Source organism: Paroedura picta, chromosome 1 (assembly GCF_049243985.1).
Source record: "Paroedura picta isolate Pp20150507F chromosome 1, Ppicta_v3.0, whole genome shotgun sequence".
Taxonomy (NCBI): domain Eukaryota; kingdom Metazoa; phylum Chordata; class Lepidosauria; order Squamata; family Gekkonidae; genus Paroedura; species Paroedura picta.
The window spans coordinates 121,560,736-121,577,297 of NC_135369.1; the positions used below are offsets into that span (position 1 = coordinate 121,560,736).

General features: G+C 46.5%; 1 long non-coding RNA gene across 1 annotated transcript in view; it reads left to right on the forward strand.

Annotated features, from left to right (window-relative positions):
* Positions 1-15,947, forward strand: part of LOC143842120 (uncharacterized) — a 30,348-nt gene extending 14,401 nt beyond the window's left edge. Inside the window, exon 3 of the long non-coding RNA XR_013232998.1 lies at positions 15,884-15,947. This is a non-coding gene — a long non-coding RNA (uncharacterized LOC143842120). The remainder of the gene's footprint in view (positions 1-15,883) is intronic.
* Positions 15,948-16,562: the final 615 nt, after the last annotated feature.

The following is a 16,562-nucleotide window of genomic DNA, read 5'->3' on the forward strand; positions in this document are numbered from 1 at the left end:
GCTTGTTTAAACAGGGCACAGATCAGCCAGTGTGGGAGAGTAAAGTACTGTATATACTCGCATATAAGCTGAGTTTTCCAGCTCAGTTTTTAGCACTTAAAACACCTCCTCAGCTTATATGTGGGTAATTGATTAACAGCTTGCCCCCAACCAGCCAATTGCAGCATTGCATTTGCAACCTGAGCTCTTTGCAAGTAAGCTAGTGGCCTCCAGTTAACCTTTGCCTTCTGTAAAGATCTTAAAAACTAAGCTCTTTGCAAATGAGCTAATTGCTCCCAGCTAACCATTGCCTTTTGCAAATATCTTGAAAACTTACTCTGGCAGTTTGTAGGACCTCAATGGTTTGACTGAGGGATTCTGATATTTTTCCCCCCTCTTTTCCTAATCACTTCTTCCAAACTATTATTTTGGTTTCTGTGGGTGGGGTGGGGTGGGGTGGGGTGGGGTTTGGGGGTGCTTTGGGATTTACTGTTTTTTCAGTGTTTCTTCTTTCATCTGAGAGGCAGCATTGTTTTCCTTTTCTTCTTGGAGTTGTATTTCTTTTAATAGTTGATCTTTACAGTTCTTTCTTTCAGTTTTCAGTTTTACAGTTCTTTATTTCAGTGTTTTGTTCTGAGGGGCACTGTAGCTCCCATTTGGTAGCTGTTGTACTTGCTGTAGTAGGTTGCCAACTTTGGTTACTATTGTTCTGCTCTGGTTTGCTGGCACTGGGGGGCACTGTTTGGTTCTCCTGCCAGAGCTGTTCTCACAGAGCAGTTCTGTCAGTGCTCTCTCAGGGTGTCTGGCATCAAGAGAGGAAGGGAAGGCAATTGTAAGCTGCTTTGAGTCTCTTTTAGTAAATGAAAAGCGGGGTGCAAAAACAAGCAGCTATTCATCCTCTTGACTTGTATCCTCTGTATTTGTTGGGAGGGAGGCTGGATGGGAAAGCCTGTGATGATTGAGGATGAATTAAGCGCTTAGGGCACCCTGTACTTTTACCAGTAGCCTGTTGCATTTCCCACCCTCAGCTTATATGCGAGTCATTAAGTTTGCCCAGATTTTGTGGTAAAATGAAGTACCTCGGCTTATATGCGGGTCGGCTTATATGCAAGTATATACGGTATATCTTTACCGTCTCAGTGACAGAACTAAAACCATGCTTTGCATTTTCTTTCTCTCTTTGAATTAATGGAAGAGGCCTTAACTAATGTCCCCCAAATTGGCCATTACTGGATTATCACATTTCACTGAAATGGCAAGTGATGAAGTCTGAGTGACCCCTGCTTCTTCTTTGCATATTTCATTGCAAGAGACAGAGGCACTACATGCATCAGAGAATATAGGGTTTGTAGCAGGAAGCAAAACCCTGACTTTGATAAGAGAGCTCAGAAGTGCTGACAATGACTGACTTTCCATTCCCCCAACCATCACTTCAGTCCCACCCCTATGACAGGCATCCAACACTGTGGGAACTCACAATTGTGAATACATTTTTAAGTGATGTACAAAAAACTTTGCTGTTAGGAATACTCCAATAAATGTGGCCCACAGCTGTCTCTGAACAGAAAACCAAACATGACCAAAGCGTTAAATAAAATGTTGCTATAGTAGCATTAAAGATGTAATAGAAAGGATTTTAGCTCCATATATATATTCAACCGTCTACAAAATATTCCTTTAAGACACATGATAAGTTAAAGCTGGTTTGCATTTTAAGCTTTTCTTAAGACCTTTTCTTAGTTCTCAAATGACTCAAATATGGTTTTGTTTTAAACATTCCAGCTTGGCAAACGAGTATTCACCAATGAGAAATGTATGCTTTGCTGACTTTCATAAAATTGGTTCAAGAATGGAGAAGTTTTTTAAGGGTGGGGGGGAATGAAAATACACAGCATGCCTAATCAGTACCACCAGTAAGTCTTCTGAGTGTGTGTATCCAGCAAGGAACACGCACACTACTTAAATGCAACAGATGTTATAACTAGTGGATGAACCTGAAGGTCCAGACTTTTACTCTGCTTGTATAATTACACTGCCATTCATTAAGCTGAAATCATTTCATCATATGAGCATGAAAGAAGTGGAGTTTTCAAATGCTAAAAATCTGTATTCAAAACTCACCAGTAATCACAAATAAAGTCAAATCCATAGAGACTAGAGAGGTGAAGTAATTTGCTCACGTAATTGTTTGACATCAAATAACATGGTTCCTTTTACAAGCAGAAATTAATATCTCCCATGTCTGATGAACAGCAAGTTTGACCAGGTTTATAATACAAGTTGGCCAAAGATATCTTACTTGTTGACCCTAGCCAGTCACTCATGTGAAGCTTCTATATGGACATCCTTTTCTTTTATCTTCCTTGCCTGAATGCTTCACCCTATTGGCAAAGTGACAGTAGGCCATCACCGCAGGGCTATTCCTTCTTGAGTCCTGGGTCTCACTATCACCACTGATGACTACATTACCCTGGTTACAAGACAAAACCTAGGTGGGGAACATGATACAGTGTGCAGGGGACGTGCAGAGCTTTCCTTATTTCAAGAGCCATCCTGTCTTACTGGCAAGTTGACTGCAAAGGGTAGATCATCTGGTCCTACCTTGACTTGAGGAACATGGCTTCTTATTCAGTCTGATCATGGGCTCACTTCCAAGTCACATTAGTTGTTGGCAGTACGTTTGATCCAGAGCCACCCCATCCATTCTCACAGTCTGTTCTCTTAAAGTCACAGTCTAGTGCCAGTCAGGTTATTGCATTGGGCAGGATGGGCTTTGGGCCATTCTGTAACTCACCTTGCTAGGCAATCACAGTGCACAGCCACCCATGCCCATCCTTATTAGCACCTTCCTCAAGCCATCAGTCATTGAGGAATACCATTATTATTATTATTATTATTATTATTATTATTATTATTATTATTATTATTATTATTATTATTATTATTATTATTATTATTATTATTATTATTTAATTTTTAGACCGCCCTTCTCCCAATAGGTCTCAGGGCGGTTTACAACATAAATAGTTAAAACACAATAAAATCCCCATAAAAACCCCAATTAAAAGTTACATATCACATAACATATAGCGGCGGTGGTCACAATTCTGATCTTAGTTCAGCCTGGTGGAGAGAATAATGTTCAGAAGAGGGTGGCACCAGTACAATACATCTAACCATTATCTCGGTGTTAGAGATCTCAATATTGGAGGGGATCCTCTGATGGATTAGTGGGAGAGCTGCCCTGGCCTCAACCATATGCCTGGCGGAAGAGCTCCGTCTTACAGGCCCTGCGGAAAGCTGGTAGATCCTGCAGGGCCCTTAGCTCTTCTGGGAGCTCGTTCCACCAGGTCGGGGCCAGGACTGAAAAGGCCCTGGCCCGGGTCGAGGCCAGGCGAACATCCCGTGGGCCCGGGACAACCAGTAAATTCATACCTGCAGAGCGGTGTGCCCTGCGGGGGGCATAAGCAACCAAGCGGTCCCGCAGGTAGACGGGACCCAGGCCGCGTATAGCCTTAAAGGTCAATACCAATACCTTGAATCTGATTCGGAAACAGACTGGTAACCAGTGCAGATGACGAAGCACCGGCTGAATGTGGGCCCTCAAAGGTGTTCTAGTGAGGACCCTGGCAGCTGCATTTTGGACCAGCTGTAACTTCCGAGTCAAAGACAGGGGAAGGCCCGCGTAGAGCGAGTTACAGAAGTCTAATCTGGAAGTGACCGTTGCATGGATCACTGTGGCCAGGTGTTCCGAGGACAGGTAGGGCGCTAGTAGCCGGGCTTGGCGAAGATGGAAAAATGCCGTCCGAGCTACATTGGTGACCTGAGCCTCCATAGAGCGGGAGGCATCAAATGTCACTCCCAAATTCCTGGCAACTGGTGCAGGTGTTAATTGCACCCCATTCAGGCATGGGAGGCGCGCTTCCTGGTCCTGCCCTCTTCTGCCCAGCCACAGGACCTCTGTCTTGGAGGGGTTGAGTTTCAGGCGACTCTGCCTGAGCCATCCAGCTACCGCTTCCAAACAGCTGGCAAATGTATCTGGGGTGGAGTCCGGCCGACCGTCCATTAGGAAGTAGAGCTGGGTGTCATCCGCATATTGGTGGCAACCCAGCCCATAGCCCCGGACCAGCTGGGCTAGAGGGCGCATATAGATGTTAAAAAGTGTGGGAGAGAGTATCGCCCCCTGCGGAACCCCACAAGGGAGCTCACAAGGGCTCGACATACTCTCCCCCATCGCAACCCTCTGCGTCCAGTTCTGGAGGAAGGAGACCAGCCATTGAAGTGCAGTCCCCCTTATTCCAGCTCCGGCGAGGCGGTGTACCAATAACTCGTGGTCGACCACATCAAATGCGGCCGACAGGTCTAGAAGCACGACAATGGCGGAGCCGCCCCGATCCAGCTGGCGCCGGATATCATCCATGAGGGCGACCAGCACGGTCTCCACCCCGTGGCCAGGGCGGAAGCCAGACTGGTATGGGTCGAGGGCCAAAGTTTCATCCAAGAAACCTAGGAGTTGGTCCGCTGCGGCCCGCTCTATCACCTTACCCAGAAACGCCAAATGCGAAACTGGGCGGTAACTGGCGGGGTTCCGCGGGTCCAATGATGGCTTTTTCAGTAAGGGGCGTACCACTGCTTCCTTGAGCCCCTTGGGAAACTCTCCAGATGTTAAGGAGAGGTTGACAATCTCCCTTAAGGGGCCTCCTATCCACTGGTCGCCCGATTTGAGCAACCAGGACGGACAGGGATCCAAGGGGCAAGTGGTCGCCCTCACTGAACCCAGTAACTTGTCCACTTCAGTTACAGAGAGCCGCCTGAAGCCATCAAACACTAACCCCCTTGACGGCCACGGAGCTTCCAGTTCACTAACTGTATCAATCATGGCAGGTAGGTCACGGCGGAGCGACAGGACTTTGTCCGCAAAATAGCTCGATAATGCCACACAGCTCAATTCCAATTGCCTTATCGTTTGTCGCCCTTCTTCCAGGGCGGTAAGTGATCTAATTACCTTAAATAATTGTGCTGGGCGAGAGCTTGCGGACGCGATTTCTGCGGCGTAGAAGTCTCGTTTCGTCGCTTTCACCGCATTCTCATACGCCTTCATAAGCGTGCGATGAGATGTCCTTGTAGCTTCGTCACGAGTCTTCCTCCACACTCACTCAAGCCGTCTCACTTCCTTCTTCCTCTCCCGAAGCTCCTGGGAATACCATGGAGCCTGTTTGAGGCGAAGGCGGAGAGGGCGCCTAGGAGCAATATCGTCAATGGCGGCCGTAAGGCGGGACTGCCAGTCCTCCACCAAGGCCGTCAACGAGGTGCCGGAGGGCATCGGGTCCCTCAGGGCATTCAGGAATCTCTCAGATTCCATGAGTCTCCGCGGGCGGACTAGAATACGTCCGTCACCCAAACGGAGAGGGGGTGGTATCCTCAGTCGAGCCTTCAGGGCATGGTGGTCTGACCATGGAACGATGTTATTCGCCACCAGATCTACCGCTACACCTGCACCAAAGATCAAATCGAGGGTGTGACCAGCCTGATGTGTGGGACCAGCAACAATCTGCGAGAACCCTAGTGTCTCCATGGCTGACACTAGATCCAGGCCAAGTCCTGAAGACGGCGCATCCGCATGAACGTTGAAGTCCCCCAAAACTAAAAGTTTTGTGTACTGCAACGTCCAGGCAGCCACCGCCTCCAGCAGGCCTGGCAGGGAATCGGGCGGGGCAGTGGGTGATCGATACACCAACCAGATCGCCTCGTTCTCGACCGATTCCCACCCAAGACCGACACACTCAATCCCCGGAATCGTTGGCGCAGGGAGAGCCCTGAAGGAGAAGGCCTCTCTGACTAGAATTGCCACCCCCCCTCCCCTCCCATGGAGCCAGGGTTGATGCAGGACGGAAAACCCAGGCGGTGCCAGATCTTTCAAGGCGACGGTCTCGCCTTCACGCACCCAGCTTTCCGTCACGCAAGCCAGGTCAGCCTCATGCCTTGCGAAGTAATCCCGCAGGGTTGAGGACTTGTTGTTTATTGACCTGGCATTGCATAGGATCAACACCGGTTCCACCCTAGCCCTCTCCCCCATGAACCTGGGGATGGGACGAAGATTTGAAGGGCAACGTCCATATCGACCAGGCCATGAGGTGGCTGTCCATGATGGACTTGGTTTAGACCATGTATGTCACGAAGAAGCATTGCTAGCTTCTGCATTCAATGGCTCTATCTCTAAATGGGAGCCCAATAAGGTCTCTCCGTGTTCCATGCTGATAAGCTGACTGATCACAAGGCATGGATGACAGTACTGGGGCATGTGGGTATCCCTTCTCACCTGTCCCACAAAATAGGTGAGGACAGGGGACAAGTTCAACTTACAGAGGTAAGTGTCCTCCCCTTCATGTCACCTTTTTCCATCTAGGCTATGGGACCCACACATCCATCCCCTTCAACTCACACTGCTGCATTGAGGGGCATGATGGAACCAAGCCCACCAGTGTTATGGGCATGGAAGAGATGGGTTTCTGATTCCAGGAAACCTCATATTTCACTGACTGTGCTTGGGAAGCTGGGAATGAAACTGTTCCTCCAAAGCCAATTACCCACCAGCTACTCACTGGCAGCAAAGTGAGGCCAGTGTGAGGCCAAGGCCAACTCCTGAGGTGGGCCAGCCAAATCCTAGTTCTTAGGGCAACTTGTCTTCCTTCCCATGGCTGTTTTCTCCACCCAGGCCTCTAAGCCCTGTAACCATCCCTCTCTCTTCCTGTCCCTGGGTTTTGAACACTGAGTGACAGTGCACTAAGGCACACAGTATAACCCCCCACACACACACACACACACATACACCAAGGTGATTGTTCTGACTGCATGGCCAAGATTTTTTTCAGGGACTTGCCCTGAAATTGGGTGATCTTTCTGTTTTACTTTCTTTCCCTTTTTGTCTCTTTGGGCCCCAACTTTCAGCCACCCCCCCCATGTGACATAAGCAACTCCCAACCACTAGCCACCTGAAGTCCCTAGGCTTGTCTTGCATTATATAACCATGCTTCATTCGTTTTTGGCAGTGCTCCTGAAGGCAGACTACCCAAAGACAAATTATTATAAAGGTAAAGGTAAAGGTATCCCCCTGTGCAAGCACCGAGTCATGTCTGACCCTTGGGGTGACGCCCTCTAACGTTTTCATGGCAGACTCAATACGGGGTGGTTTGCCAGTGCCTTCCCCAGTCATGACCGTTTACCCCCCAGCAAGCTGGGTACTCATTTTACCGACCTCGGAAGGATGGAAGGCTGAGTCAACCTTGAGCCGGCTGCTGGGATCGAACTCCCAACCTCATGAGCAAAGCTTTCAGGCGGCTGCCTTACCACTCTGCGCCACAAGAGGCTCTTAAAATTATTATACAAAATGGCAAAAATAGAAAGTGGTTGAATATGTTGAAGATGTTGAATGAAGGTTGGGAATTTTGCAATACTGTGGTTAAAGGGAATTGCTGGATTTTTCTGGGATACCAACTGTGCAGGTCCTCCTAAAAGTAATCATTCTGTCATCTCAAATGCCCAGTTGGTACCGTCAATTAAGCATGAAGCTTTCTCTTAAGGCAATTGAACAATGAAGAGCTAGTGTGGAATAGTGGTTAAGAATGGTGGCTTCTAATCTAGTGAGCTGGGTTTGATTCTCCACTCTTCCACATAACAGCCAGCTAGGTGACTTTGGGCTAGGCACAATCCTGTTAGGGTTGTTCTCACAGAGCAGTTCTGTGAGAGCTTTCTAAGCCCATTTACATCACAGGGTATCTATTGTGGGGAGAGGAAGATAAGGTAATTGTAAGCCACTTTGAAACTCCTTTGGGTAGTGAAAAAGTAGGGTATAAAACCCAACTCTTCTTCTATTTGTCACACACAGTGTTTATAGTGAATGTAAAATGCCCTTTCTCAACAGTCAAGTCAGCATCTCCTCTGAATTAAACAGCGTTATTCAGTTAACCAAGGATCACTTTATTTAACTCATTTACTTTTTTAAAGTATATTCTGTGGTCTAAATCTAATTTCAGGTTGAAGTGCTGTATTGATTAAATGTCCTATCTCCTCTTATTGTAACTGTTTGTCTCCAGTAATTCTAAAGCTATTTGTAGCATGGAAAAATAATCTTTCATTTCATCATAATAAAAATCTAATTGCTGATGTAATTTAAACTTCTGTTTGTTACAGTGGTATGCTTATATTTGCTTCTTCCATTTTCAATGCAGCCACTGCCCAGGCTAGTTCCTGAATTCTGGCATTCAGGATAATTCACACTTTATATTTGGCTGGTCAGGAGTAACTTACACATCACAATGCGTCTGTCTGAGGCTTAATTAAAACTTTAATGAATGACATATATCCACATGAGCACTACTTATTTGCACAGAAACCAACCAATTCAGAAACAGTCTTTGTTCCCAGCTGTTATGTGGTACTGGTGCTGTGTCTGGCCTACCCCCTCTTTTCAAAGGGCTCTGGAAGGAGGAGTCAGTCAGGGAACCCTGCACTTTACAAAAGATATGGAAAGGAGATGATATGGATATTTAGATGTGAACTGCGTCTCCTAAATAGGCACCTCATTTTGAGAGTGATGGCATATAGTAACTATAATATCTAAAATACAGTAAAAAACAAAACAGAAAATGACCCAAATACTGTCTGCACACTCCCCTATTAGCATGTTTTATATGCTTGTTGCAAGTCCAATATGAGGTTGAGATACAAACATTTTTCAGACAAATCCACATTTCCCTCAGGAATGCCTGTTGTGGTTTGCCAAATTTGCATTGGGAAATATTAACTAATATAGCAATAACAATATATAGTAATACTATAGAAATTGGGGGTATATAGCAGTAACTCAATGTGATAAAAAGTAATTATATATATAAATGACCTGATCAAGCATTGGTAAGAAAATGATACAAGTCTGGTTGCCATTTTGGTTGGAAAGAACAGTACACCTATCTTCTGTCATTATAAACCACAAGGCAGAAGGTGTATTTTTTGGCCCACCATGGTAATTTATATTTTAAACATTTCCCTTGTATAACCTCACATTGTTAGCCAAACTTTAGCTCATTGTGTTAAACAGAGGTTGGACAAATCTATTGTGCACACTACATAAGAATATTTTCCTAAGCAGAGCTGGTAGAGTAAGTCTCACTAAGCATTACGTGTCTGGTGATACTGAGACTGGGATACCACTTGACACTGGTGCTAGAATATTGTGGAATCATGCAGACTGTGCCAGGCATTCCCAGGACCACTGGAAAGTGAGAAGAGACTGCCAAATTGAAGGGGATCTCTTCTTGATAACCTTAAATTTTCATGGTTGGGGTGCAGTATTCTGGGTCAATGGTCCTAAGATCAAGGGGCCTACCAGCAATGGTCTCCACCATGATGGAGACTGGATTGAGTTGATGGCATCTCTAGAGTTTTCATGCACCTTTGATGTCCATGAAGTTGCCTAAGACCCCTGAGTCCATAGAACGCAGGATGTAGTGATTGGTCAGGTAGAACTAGACCACAGAAGTCTGAGCCACTGAGCTGGTTGGAGGAGGTCATGACAACAATGCTCAGTGTTCCCCTAGAGGCATTTGCACTGTTCATGTCCAGATTATAGTCTTTTCATTAGCAGTGCCTGGTAATACTTTCTGACAATAGAGGCTATTGCTGTGCACACTTTCCACATCCTCTCAGTTCTTTGGCATAGGTATTGGGGAAGAGTCAGAAATGTGCAAAGGGTTATAAGGTTGAGGAAAACCCTTTAAAACGTGGTTTGATAATGAAGTGGGTTGTAATGTGTATGAAAGTTTAGGTTTCATTACATTTTTAGTCTTAAAATGCAGCAATTCTCCATGTTGGTTTTGTTGCAAACTTATTTGTCTCTTGTGGAATGTGTGCCTTTGACCTGAAGAAATCAGAATGCCGGTTTTGTCATGTGATGAAGATAAGTAGAGCTGGGTGTCATCCGCATATTGGTGGCAACCCAGCCCATAGCCCCGGACCAGCTGGGCTAGAGGGCGCATATAGATGTTAAAAAGTGTGGGAGAGAGTATCGCCCCCTGCGGAACCCCACAAGGGAGCTCACAAGGGCTCGACATACTCTCCCCCATCGCAACCCTCTGCGTCCAGTTCTGGAGGAAGGAGACCAGCCATTGAAGTGCAGTCCCCCTTATTCCAGCTCCGGCGAGGCGGTGTACCAATAACTCGTGGTCGACCACATCAAATGCGGCCGACAGGTCTAGAAGCACGACAATGGCGGAGCCGCCCCGATCCAGCTGGCGCCGGATATCATCCATGAGGGCGACCAGCACGGTCTCCACCCCGTGGCCAGGGCGGAAGCCAGACTGGTATGGGTCGAGGGCCAAAGTTTCATCCAAGAAACCTAGGAGTTGGTCCGCTGCGGCCCGCTCTATCACCTTACCCAGAAACGCCAAATGCGAAACTGGGCGGTAACTGGCGGGGTTCCGCGGGTCCAATGATGGCTTTTTCAGTAAGGGGCGTACCACTGCTTCCTTGAGCCCCTTGGGAAACTCTCCAGATGTTAAGGAGAGGTTGACAATCTCCCTTAAGGGGCCTCCTATCCACTGGTCGCCCGATTTGAGCAACCAGGACGGACAGGGATCCAAGGGGCAAGTGGTCGCCCTCACTGAACCCAGTAACTTGTCCACTTCAGTTACAGAGAGCCGCCTGAAGCCATCAAACACTAACCCCCTTGACGGCCACGGAGCTTCCAGTTCACTAACTGTATCAATCATGGCAGGTAGGTCACGGCGGAGCGACAGGACTTTGTCCGCAAAATAGCTCGATAATGCCACACAGCTCAATTCCAATTGCCTTATCGTTTGTCGCCCTTCTTCCAGGGCGGTAAGTGATCTAATTACCTTAAATAATTGTGCTGGGCGAGAGCTTGCGGACGCGATTTCTGCGGCGTAGAAGTCTCGTTTCGTCGCTTTCACCGCATTCTCATACGCCTTCATAAGCGTGCGATGAGATGTCCTTGTAGCTTCGTCACGAGTCTTCCTCCACACTCACTCAAGCCGTCTCACTTCCTTCTTCCTCTCCCGAAGCTCCTGGGAATACCATGGAGCCTGTTTGAGGCGAAGGCGGAGAGGGCGCCTAGGAGCAATATCGTCAATGGCGGCCGTAAGGCGGGACTGCCAGTCCTCCACCAAGGCCGTCAACGAGGTGCCGGAGGGCATCGGGTCCCTCAGGGCATTCAGGAATCTCTCAGATTCCATGAGTCTCCGCGGGCGGACTAGAATACGTCCGTCACCCAAACGGAGAGGGGGTGGTATCCTCAGTCGAGCCTTCAGGGCATGGTGGTCTGACCATGGAACGATGTTATTCGCCACCAGATCTACCGCTACACCTGCACCAAAGATCAAATCGAGGGTGTGACCAGCCTGATGTGTGGGACCAGCAACAATCTGCGAGAACCCTAGTGTCTCCATGGCTGACACTAGATCCAGGCCAAGTCCTGAAGACGGCGCATCCGCATGAACGTTGAAGTCCCCCAAAACTAAAAGTTTTGTGTACTGCAACGTCCAGGCAGCCACCGCCTCCAGCAGGCCTGGCAGGGAATCGGGCGGGGCAGTGGGTGATCGATACACCAACCAGATCGCCTCGTTCTCGACCGATTCCCACCCAAGACCGACACACTCAATCCCCGGAATCGTTGGCGCAGGGAGAGCCCTGAAGGAGAAGGCCTCTCTGACTAGAATTGCCACCCCCCCTCCCCTCCCATGGAGCCAGGGTTGATGCAGGACGGAAAACCCAGGCGGTGCCAGATCTTTCAAGGCGACGGTCTCGCCTTCACGCACCCAGCTTTCCGTCACGCAAGCCAGGTCAGCCTCATGCCTTGCGAAGTAATCCCGCAGGGTTGAGGACTTGTTGTTTATTGACCTGGCATTGCATAGGATCAACACCGGTTCCACCCTAGCCCTCTCCCCCATGAACCTGGGGATGGGACGAAGATTTGAAGGGCAACGTCCATATCGACCAGGCCATGAGGTGGCTGTCCATGATGGACTTGGTTTAGACCATGTATGTCACGAAGAAGCATTGCTAGCTTCTGCATTCAATGGCTCTATCTCTAAATGGGAGCCCAATAAGGTCTCTCCGTGTTCCATGCTGATAAGCTGACTGATCACAAGGCATGGATGACAGTACTGGGGCATGTGGGTATCCCTTCTCACCTGTCCCACAAAATAGGTGAGGACAGGGGACAAGTTCAACTTACAGAGGTAAGTGTCCTCCCCTTCATGTCACCTTTTTCCATCTAGGCTATGGGACCCACACATCCATCCCCTTCAACTCACACTGCTGCATTGAGGGGCATGATGGAACCAAGCCCACCAGTGTTATGGGCATGGAAGAGATGGGTTTCTGATTCCAGGAAACCTCATATTTCACTGACTGTGCTTGGGAAGCTGGGAATGAAACTGTTCCTCCAAAGCCAATTACCCACCAGCTACTCACTGGCAGCAAAGTGAGGCCAGTGTGAGGCCAAGGCCAACTCCTGAGGTGGGCCAGCCAAATCCTAGTTCTTAGGGCAACTTGTCTTCCTTCCCATGGCTGTTTTCTCCACCCAGGCCTCTAAGCCCTGTAACCATCCCTCTCTCTTCCTGTCCCTGGGTTTTGAACACTGAGTGACAGTGCACTAAGGCACACAGTATAACCCCCCACACACACACACACACACATACACCAAGGTGATTGTTCTGACTGCATGGCCAAGATTTTTTTCAGGGACTTGCCCTGAAATTGGGTGATCTTTCTGTTTTACTTTCTTTCCCTTTTTGTCTCTTTGGGCCCCAACTTTCAGCCACCCCCCCCATGTGACATAAGCAACTCCCAACCACTAGCCACCTGAAGTCCCTAGGCTTGTCTTGCATTATATAACCATGCTTCATTTGTTTTTGGCAGTGCTCCTGAAGGCAGACTACCCAAAGACAAATTATTATAAAGGTAAAGGTAAAGGTATCCCCCTGTGCAAGCACCGAGTCATGTCTGACCCTTGGGGTGACGCCCTCTAACGTTTTCATGGCAGACTCAATACGGGGTGGTTTGCCAGTGCCTTCCCCAGTCATGACCGTTTACCCCCCAGCAAGCTGGGTACTCATTTTACCGACCTCGGAAGGATGGAAGGCTGAGTCAACCTTGAGCCGGCTGCTGGGATCGAACTCCCAACCTCATGAGCAAAGCTTTCAGGCGGCTGCCTTACCACTCTGCGCCACAAGAGGCTCTTAAAATTATTATACAAAATGGCAAAAATAGAAAGTGGTTGAATATGTTGAAGATGTTGAATGAAGGTTGGGAATTTTGCAATACTGTGGTTAAAGGGAATTGCTGGATTTTTCTGGGATACCAACTGTGCAGGTCCTCCTAAAAGTAATCATTCTGTCATCTCAAATGCCCAGTTGGTACCGTCAATTAAGCATGAAGCTTTCTCTTAAGGCAATTGAACAATGAAGAGCTAGTGTGGAATAGTGGTTAAGAATGGTGGCTTCTAATCTAGTGAGCTGGGTTTGATTCTCCACTCTTCCACATAACAGCCAGCTAGGTGACTTTGGGCTAGGCACAATCCTGTTAGGGTTGTTCTCACAGAGCAGTTCTGTGAGAGCTTTCTAAGCCCATTTACATCACAGGGTATCTATTGTGGGGAGAGGAAGATAAGGTAATTGTAAGCCACTTTGAAACTCCTTTGGGTAGTGAAAAAGTAGGGTATAAAACCCAACTCTTCTTCTATTTGTCACACACAGTGTTTATAGTGAATGTAAAATGCCCTTTCTCAACAGTCAAGTCAGCATCTCCTCTGAATTAAACAGCGTTATTCAGTTAACCAAGGATCACTTTATTTAACTCATTTACTTTTTTAAAGTATATTCTGTGGTCTAAATCTAATTTCAGGTTGAAGTGCTGTATTGATTAAATGTCCTATCTCCTCTTATTGTAACTGTTTGTCTCCAGTAATTCTAAAGCTATTTGTAGCATGGAAAAATAATCTTTCATTTCATCATAATAAAAATCTAATTGCTGATGTAATTTAAACTTCTGTTTGTTACAGTGGTATGCTTATATTTGCTTCTTCCATTTTCAATGCAGCCACTGCCCAGGCTAGTTCCTGAATTCTGGCATTCAGGATAATTCACACTTTATATTTGGCTGGTCAGGAGTAACTTACACATCACAATGCGTCTGTCTGAGGCTTAATTAAAACTTTAATGAATGACATATATCCACATGAGCACTACTTATTTGCACAGAAACCAACCAATTCAGAAACAGTCTTTGTTCCCAGCTGTTATGTGGTACTGGTGCTGTGTCTGGCCTACCCCCTCTTTTCAAAGGGCTCTGGAAGGAGGAGTCAGTCAGGGAACCCTGCACTTTACAAAAGATATGGAAAGGAGATGATATGGATATTTAGATGTGAACTGCGTCTCCTAAATAGGCACCTCATTTTGAGAGTGATGGCATATAGTAACTATAATATCTAAAATACAGTAAAAAACAAAACAGAAAATGACCCAAATACTGTCTGCACACTCCCCTATTAGCATGTTTTATATGCTTGTTGCAAGTCCAATATGAGGTTGAGATACAAACATTTTTCAGACAAATCCACATTTCCCTCAGGAATGCCTGTTGTGGTTTGCCAAATTTGCATTGGGAAATATTAACTAATATAGCAATAACAATATATAGTAATACTATAGAAATTGGGGGTATATAGCAGTAACTCAATGTGATAAAAAGTAATTATATATATAAATGACCTGATCAAGCATTGGTAAGAAAATGATACAAGTCTGGTTGCCATTTTGGTTGGAAAGAACAGTACACCTATCTTCTGTCATTATAAACCACAAGGCAGAAGGTGTATTTTTTGGCCCACCATGGTAATTTATATTTTAAACATTTCCCTTGTATAACCTCACATTGTTAGCCAAACTTTAGCTCATTGTGTTAAACAGAGGTTGGACAAATCTATTGTGCACACTACATAAGAATATTTTCCTAAGCAGAGCTGGTAGAGTAAGTCTCACTAAGCATTACGTGTCTGGTGATACTGAGACTGGGATACCACTTGACACTGGTGCTAGAATATTGTGGAATCATGCAGACTGTGCCAGGCATTCCCAGGACCACTGGAAAGTGAGAAGAGACTGCCAAATTGAAGGGGATCTCTTCTTGATAACCTTAAATTTTCATGGTTGGGGTGCAGTATTCTGGGTCAATGGTCCTAAGATCAAGGGGCCTACCAGCAATGGTCTCCACCATGATGGAGACTGGATTGAGTTGATGGCATCTCTAGAGTTTTCATGCACCTTTGATGTCCATGAAGTTGCCTAAGACCCCTGAGTCCATAGAACGCAGGATGTAGTGATTGGTCAGGTAGAACTAGACCACAGAAGTCTGAGCCACTGAGCTGGTTGGAGGAGGTCATGACAACAATGCTCAGTGTTCCCCTAGAGGCATTTGCACTGTTCATGTCCAGATTATAGTCTTTTCATTAGCAGTGCCTGGTAATACTTTCTGACAATAGAGGCTATTGCTGTGCACACTTTCCACATCCTCTCAGTTCTTTGGCATAGGTATTGGGGAAGAGTCAGAAATGTGCAAAGGGTTATAAGGTTGAGGAAAACCCTTTAAAACGTGGTTTGATAATGAAGTGGGTTGTAATGTGTATGAAAGTTTAGGTTTCATTACATTTTTAGTCTTAAAATGCAGCAATTCTCCATGTTGGTTTTGTTGCAAACTTATTTGTCTCTTGTGGAATGTGTGCCTTTGACCTGAAGAAATCAGAATGCCGGTTTTGTCATGTGATGAAGATAATCATTGTCACCCAGCAAAGTGTAGAGATTCTCCCACCAGTTGCTTTCTACTTCCCTAGATGCAGCTTGAGAACAATGGCAGAGGTGGCTGCAACCATATCATTTCTGCTACTTGTAAAGGAGGTGAGATATTTTCGTGTTATTTTTCTCTTATTAAGAAGAAGAAGAAGAGTTGGTTCTTATATGCCGCTTTTCCCTACCCAAAAGAGGCTCAAAGCGACTTACAGTCGCCTTCCCATTCCTCTCCCCACAACAGACACCCTGTGGGATGGGTGAGGCTGAGAGAGTGCTGATATCACTGCCTGGTCAGAACAGTTTTATCAGTGCCGTGGCGAGCCCAAGGTCACCCAGCTGGTTGCATGTGGGGGAGCGCAGAATCGAACCTGGCATGCCAGATTAGAAGTCCGCACTCCTAACCACTACACCAAACTGGCTCTTATATTCTTGATTGCAGTCTCAGACATTAGAAAACCATGCTGCAATCAATTGGAGATCTTCTGGCCTCGAGACAGCAGTTCCGAATATCCCCGTGAAGATTTCGGTGAAATACTAAGCTCTTAATGGTTTTTTCTAGGATATTTTGATGGGCAACAGCTTCTCTCTAAAGACCAAATGAAAGACCGATTAAATAAGAAAAGACCTATTCTTCAACTTCTTTTTGTTTTTTTACAGCATTATGAAACAAGAGGCACATTAAACTGGTAAGACAACTGTCTCCATTAATCAGTTTCCATGTCC